The 7372-nt window shown below is 33.7% G+C and overlaps 1 long non-coding RNA gene across 1 annotated transcript; it reads right to left on the bottom strand.

The window, feature by feature from the left end:
- Positions 1-1382: 1382 nt before the first annotated feature.
- LOC119190019 lies at positions 1383-6610 on the bottom strand. The gene is made up of 2 exons (XR_005112721.1): positions 6531-6610; positions 1383-4039 (listed from the first exon to the last, which is right to left on the bottom strand). It is a non-coding gene; the product is annotated as an uncharacterized LOC119190019 (long non-coding RNA).
- Between the last annotated feature and the right edge of the window lie 762 nt (positions 6611-7372).

Here is a 7372-nt window from a genome sequence, read left to right as displayed (position 1 = left end):
TCCATTTCTAGACTGCGAAAGTTCAAATTGCTTCCACCTAAACACAACATGGTATTGAATGCTCATAAATGAGGACTTTTATGATTATTGAACTATTAATATAGTGTTTTATTAACGATACATACTGCTGCTTTTCTTACCTCGCTGCTGCTGGTACAGTATAAATTGAAATTTCCAACAAGAGAAGTCATTACTTGCAATGGAGAAGGTTTAATGTGATTCCCATAGGCTTCTATGGTATTAAATGGAGACTATGAGGTGCTATATTATATTAGCGACTATAAAAAATGTTTCCTTTTTATTAAATATTTTCCGTCCGTAGAGTCCTAAATATTTATTTTCATTTGTTGTGGAAATAACAAAATATGACCGCATCGATTCCAGAGGATCATTAATAGGATAATATTAGCGGCTCAGTGTCATCTGTGCGTTGGGATCTGTTCTAAAATAGAAATTACACAGCTTTTTCTACAATAAACGACTCGTGGCTTGGTACAAGATTTATAGTGCAATTCCAAAGCGCTAGATGGCGTTGTAATTACATTCAATGTGCATTCTGTGAATAACTTTATTCTTTTCCACATTCGACATAATAATTTAATCCTTTGTTAACTTTTAGAACTTTTTATTTTATTATTGCGACTAGTAATGACTGTCCGTCTTGGAATGAGTCATGAACGACGAATGAGGTACCTAAATATTATATTAAAGACTATTATAGGGGATGACGTCATAATAATGTAGAGGGCGCGACCGGTGTGGCTGAGCTCACGCAATCTTTGACCTGCCAGACTCTTCGTAGTCCTATTTGATAAGCGGTCAGCAGTTCATCGCCAATCATCCTATCCTATCAGTTCAATATAGTGGAAGCAAAATTCATACTTAGTGTTGTTTGAAAATCCTATTTAGTTCAACCTTAGATACTCATTTGTTGAGCAAAAGAAAAAAATAATAATAATATGCAGCTTACATTTTAATAGTTTAAGTTTGTTACCAAGTCGTTGTTTAGGTATCTACTTGAATAATTGTTGTTAATTATAAATTACATTTTTTATACAAAATGTTATAATTAATGTTGGGTTAACACAATACTGACTGTAGTAATATCACAATAGTAAATTAATTGTAAGTGAAGTATTCCTTGATGTAGGTAATTTCATTAGACCTATTCAGTCTTACTTATAAATTTTGTGACGTGGTTAAGAATTGCTAAATGCTGTCAAAAACACCGGTTCATAGTTTAAACCTAATTAAGAGGCAAGATGGCGGGTTTTGACTTACAGCTAATAGAGTAAATTTGTGTTTTACCCTAGCTTTGCGAATTTTTTATAAGTAAGACTGATTATGTCTATAGGTAGGTACGCAAGAAAATAAACACACAATACATTTTCGGATTATTTACTAATACCAAATCAATCACACACATCAAAACAAAATATGCACATTCTCACTTAACTAAAATCCATAAAAAAAAGTATTATTTATTTTTGGAAATTATTGTGTTTTTTATTTTTCCATATTAATACTTTAGTGAAAGAATAAATATGTACAAAGATCATTAAGGCACTCTTATATTGCCATACTATAGTATAGTTTTATAATAAGTACAAATTAATAATAAAAAAAACAAATGAAAAGCCCGTCTGCAGATGGCACTAAACATGTTTCAAGACACAAATAGTTTTGCTATCACTATGAAACACGGCACAATATATTTTTATGCAGACAAATATAATAATAATTTGTACGTTGTTATTTCTATTTCATCACAATCTGTATTTAGAACATGAACAGTTAAATGTATTATCCTTCGTTACCGTTTCTATGGCGTTTGCATGAAGATAAATGCTTGTTTATATTTGTACATAATGAAAATCTGCTGCTCTACTTCGGGTCTCCAAAGCATAATAATTCATAGATTTTAGTTTTTGATTATAGGTACTGTTATTGATTAGAAATACCATGAATTATTTAACGACAAAAATATTTAAAAATAAGTTTAATGGATTATAAAAAGAATATTATTTGTTTAATTTTAATGATATGAGAACGTAGAATGGCAGACCAACGAAATTAAGTACTTACTTTATGAAATACCATGGACGGAGAATTAACAACTTCTATGATACGTGAAAGAAAAAATTATTTCAAACAAATTCAATTGATTGTGACCCATGTTTTGAATGTTTCCTCGATTTCATAAAAGCACCTAAATATTTTTCATCTAAATATACCATTTTTATCGCTTTATTTTTACTTATCAAATTTTATACTAGATTTATAATTTTTAAGGAAAATATATTTTTATTCACAAATTAACGAAATTGATATTCATTTCATTTAACAAATTAATCTCAATATCAGATCTCTATTACTTGTAAAAAATATTCACCCAACTAGATTTTATGTTGAGATATAATAAAATTTAATTAGAAAATAACATTTCTATTGCACTACAAGTTAATGTTACATATAATATTGCTTTTAAACAATAATCTTTATACACAACAATTACAACATACTATATGACCTTTGTTACATTTTTAGAGGCGTCCAAATATTACGTTAATATTTTTGGTCCATCAACCTCTTTAGAAAATGATTGTAAATGTAAAAAAAGATATTTTTCCTCTTTCTCTATTCGCAATAAAAAAATAATTTCGAAAATCGCTTTCACAATCGTGATTACGTATTATTCGAACGCTGCCTTATTAAAATATGAGATTAACAATATCAATGTTGTTCCTTGATACCTACACAGATCTCTGATATTTTGAGTTAGACGATCGTATCCGAGATTCCTAGCGGAGATTTGTATCATAGGCACATCCAATATACTTTATCAATTACCTATATAAAAATGTTATAAAAAACATTTGAAAACTACTATGCCTAACCTAAATCCTTATAAGAAATCGTAGTTATAGTTTTAACATTTAGCAAAGTTAACAAATAATTTAATCTCATCTAACTTACATCACTACGAAGCAATTAACAATTCTATAAAAGCACACGAGTGCTACATTGTACATTTATTAAGGCACGTTTAATGCACAATTATTTTTTATGTATAAATATTAAGCACTAACATTTAAAATACAATGCTATAAATATATTGATTTTGTATGCGTTTTCATGCACTCACTGACCTATATATTTAAAGGGAAGACGTTAATGATGTCAATTTCATCAGGAATAGCTCTCGAAAAACACTAAAACGAAGTCTTTGGTTTTACTGTATATTGCCAAAGTTTTGTCGGGTCAATGAATCTATGAACACGGGCTAGACATTACTTCAGATATCAGTCGAATATGAAAATATAAGCAATTTTATGTTTTGCATTGTATGGATATACTTACTTGACCAATGATACTTGCGACTACCGCCATCTTGTTTTTTCTGACGCCATATTGGTACTTTCAGCGCGACATCCATAAGTTCGTTACTTTTTAAATATTTTTGTAATATGCGGGTATCACTTGGTCTTTACAGCGATCGAGAGGTCAATGAAGTCCGAAAATTAGAAAATATTTCAGACAAGCGATTGCTGTTCAGATTCCGTGATAAAATTTAGAATGCTAATTGTATCATTTCAATACGTCAGCGCTAAACGCGCGATAATAAAATATATAAACATTACAAAATGTTATCCAATAGGAAATAAAAACTATATTAGAAGCTAATATGAGCACGTTTAGCGCTGTGAGTGTGGGTAGCCTAACAACACTCGTGCTTCAACAACGACACGATCAAGCGACAACAGAAGTACAATAAGTTACAATATAGTAAATATAGTCGATGGCGTGTGCCATTTCATATAAAAAAAAAATATAATTGTTAATAAAGTTTCATCATGTTATAAACATAACAGGCATATAAATGTTAATAGTTAGACTATTATAATACATAGTATATGTTAACGTGAAAGGCCCAACAGCTATAGCTACATGGTGGTCGATGTTCCGATGATAATGTTACGCGGCGACGGCCGGCGGGCGCCGCGACTCCTGTTAGTTCCTCGGCGCCGTTAGCACTCACCTAGCCGGGTTAACGAGAAGAGAGAAAAACAGAATGTTAGTATTGATCCAAATGTCATGGTCCGATTACACGAGTAGCCCCAATCGCGAGCTAAAGGTCGCTTTATAGCTCATTTATATACGTCGATAGCTGTGAACATGCGGGAAGTCGCTAAGGGATCGACATTGCTTCGAAATATTACCGAGAAACGAGGACCGAGGCTTCAAAAATCAACGGAGCTGTGGACGAGTATATGTGGCTTACTGCGCTGCGGCACAGTAAACAAACACTTCCCGCAGTGGTTGAATCGACGAATGTAAATGAGTCACCGCGCTGCTGCCGGAGCCGGCCGTGTCTCGAAACAGGGATCCGTTGTTAGGCAATACTGCGATAAAGGTGGGAACTGCGAGTTTACACAAGGGTCTTGTACATAAATGACTTGCAGCGGGGACCGGCACGACATGCAGCTATTCAACAAAGCGATAAACCGCGAGCTCGGATTGATTTGACTGGTGTTCGGAATTTGTCATAATAATATTGAAATTTGAATAAATTAGGGGGAGGCTATCAGGCATTCGCGCCGCGACATTGTTCACTGTTTGTGGCCCAGTTAATAAAAAAAATAATACGAATACTTCATTAGTTTACGCAGTTAATGGTTGAAAAATGTTAAGTCAATTTAGTATGATAATGATAATCTACAAATATAGGATTAAATGCCCAATAGTTCCCAAACGAGCAATGCTTGAAACATAGGATATTATGTGGATATCGCGCGGATGCGTCGAGCATTACTCGAACAAACAAGCATAATAAACTTAATCACTTATTTATAACCATAGCACCCAGATGCAAGTATGTAAGTTATTCAACACATCGCGATCAACATTTCAGATAACATCGTATATGGCGGCATTCTCATAAAAAAGTTGTTAATTAGTCTGTGATACCGTATCAATGTCATTACATATTTGCATGTTAGTGACTCATATAATATAAATACATAGTAACAGATAATCTGCAAGTTGTGACAATAGCTGTTATGAAAGTGCACTTAATTATATTATTATTATGTCAACAAACGGGAACTTGGCCTTGTGGAGTTGCAATGTTAGTCGTGTGAGGCTACAACTGTCCAAATGACAGCACGTCATCAACTTTATTGACATATCGCTTTCAATATCAACATCACTCATTTTATCCGCGCACCTAGCCAGCTCGAAGAAAGAAAACGCTAAATTAAAATTTCAGACAATTTATTGTGTGTATATTTTTCTGAAAATGCATTTATTTACAATCAACAACTGAAACAATATTTCACAAAACATATCGTAGATCATTTTCATAAAATTGCGAATAGCATTTTATTTTCATTTTTTATAATAAAAGAAGCGTGAGAATACGTAACGGCATTCGAATGCCATCTTAAATCCACAAGGACACAAGTGCAAGTACCTTAATAATAACTACTTTCAAATAAGAAAGTCAATATAATAATACCTAAGGCAAAATAAAAACAACTAGCTTAAAAATTTCATATAAAAATCTTATATTGACTAAGAGAAAGTTGTGATGATTATGAAAAATATCAAGTCAAAGGAGGGCATCGTGTTTAATACTGGACTGATGGCACAAATTCTGAGAATGCTCTTTCCTTTGACTAATACTGGGCGAGATTCAGGAAAGAAGGATTTCACAACCCGGCAATAGCACCTCCGTGGAGCCTATTGGCAGTATCAACTAACGCGCCAAACTGTGACTGACTGAATGCAAAACTAAATTTAGTATAAACGTACAGATATCGGAATTTAATCCTTCTTCCCTCAAGTATATACGTAACGATACCCGAGAATATTACGATTGTTCGAAGACACATGTTGTGATTACATTTGCAACAACAGCATCCAAAACAAAAACAAAAATCATTATAATTTGGTAACGCTGATATACGAAATTGTTTTATTAAAAGATAATACAAAGCGTATTCTGTTTCTATAATAATGCCTCGCATCACAACATGTAACAGATCTAATAATAAATCTATAAAAAAAAAAGAAATATAAAAATCACAGTTTTCAAATTATGCAGTGTCCCTTCAGATCCGGCATGAAGAGTGATAGAGCATCTCATCCTCATACATGTTCACGTAACTAATAAGTACACCATATAATAAATAAACAAAAATAGTGACACAGAGAGACAGTAAAGCAAAGGCACCCACGCATACCGGGACGTATATGATTGCTGGAAGAACTGACGGAAAATACAGTTGGAACGTGGATCTTTCGTTACTACATTTATTTATAAAAGTGCATTCAGCTGAAGAGAATAATGATGTTATATTTCACGTGGGCAATAATAAAACGGTCATTTTGAATGTCAAATAATTCAGACGCATCAAAAATAACATCGTACATAATAAAAAAGCTCCACATTCCGAACGTATGTGCAACACAATACGCGTGTGGGATGCAAGCAAACATATCGGCCGACATGCGTGCGCGCTCCTCACCTTGTAAACAAAATGGCGGCGTGAGAGCGTAATGGCGTAATGGCGGGAGTTAAGGCGCCGGTAAGGCGGTGCGCTGGTAGAGTGCTCCCCTGACCGCCACGCGGCTCGCCCGTCTCACCACACCTAGCGGCACACTCACATTTAACATCTGTGTCTCACTATTAAAAGCTTCCTCCGACACTGGTGCACCCAAACCTTCTACAAGAGAGAAATTCACTTGTCATCATTGTTGCCAAGCGTCCCGATAGTGGGACGGCGAATTACCAATTAATTCTAAATAGTGATTACAAATGTGTCTATATTGAATAAAATATGCAATAACCAATGAAGTTACTATATTATTTCGTATCGTTCCACATAAAGTAGTTTAACGTGACTACGGGCGTAGAATTTTAACTACTCAGTTTAGATTACCTATCCGATATTTTTTGAAATTTAATTCCGCAATTTTGTAAACGAATCCTGGCAACAATATTAGTGATTTAGCTGATTCGTGGCGTGGCGTACATGATTCGACACGCTTACTGGGTGCCCGATCTATAAATGCTGAAAGAAAGTTTAATCTCATTCGTGAAGATAAATAGATAAGTTTTCGTTTCCTACTTCTAAACAAACGCAAGTGCCTAGTCGTCACTGCCAAATACTCGATAATTTCGAGTCCGTAATACTAATATATAATTTGTTTTTGGCAGTAACACTAACTTCTATTATTATGCTTAGACCTATAGATAATCTAATATCTATTATATTGCTTTGGAAAAATAACAAAATAAAATATTTTAAAGTCGGGCGACGCGCGGCCCTCAAAGGTACAGTTGATGGCTGGCTTAATAATTTCACTT

Source organism: Manduca sexta, chromosome 21 (genome assembly GCF_014839805.1).
Source record: "Manduca sexta isolate Smith_Timp_Sample1 chromosome 21, JHU_Msex_v1.0, whole genome shotgun sequence".
NCBI classification, from domain to species: Eukaryota; Metazoa; Arthropoda; class Insecta; order Lepidoptera; family Sphingidae; genus Manduca; species Manduca sexta.
Note: the sequence above shows the minus strand (reverse complement) of the source record. Positions and strands in the feature narration are given on the sequence as shown.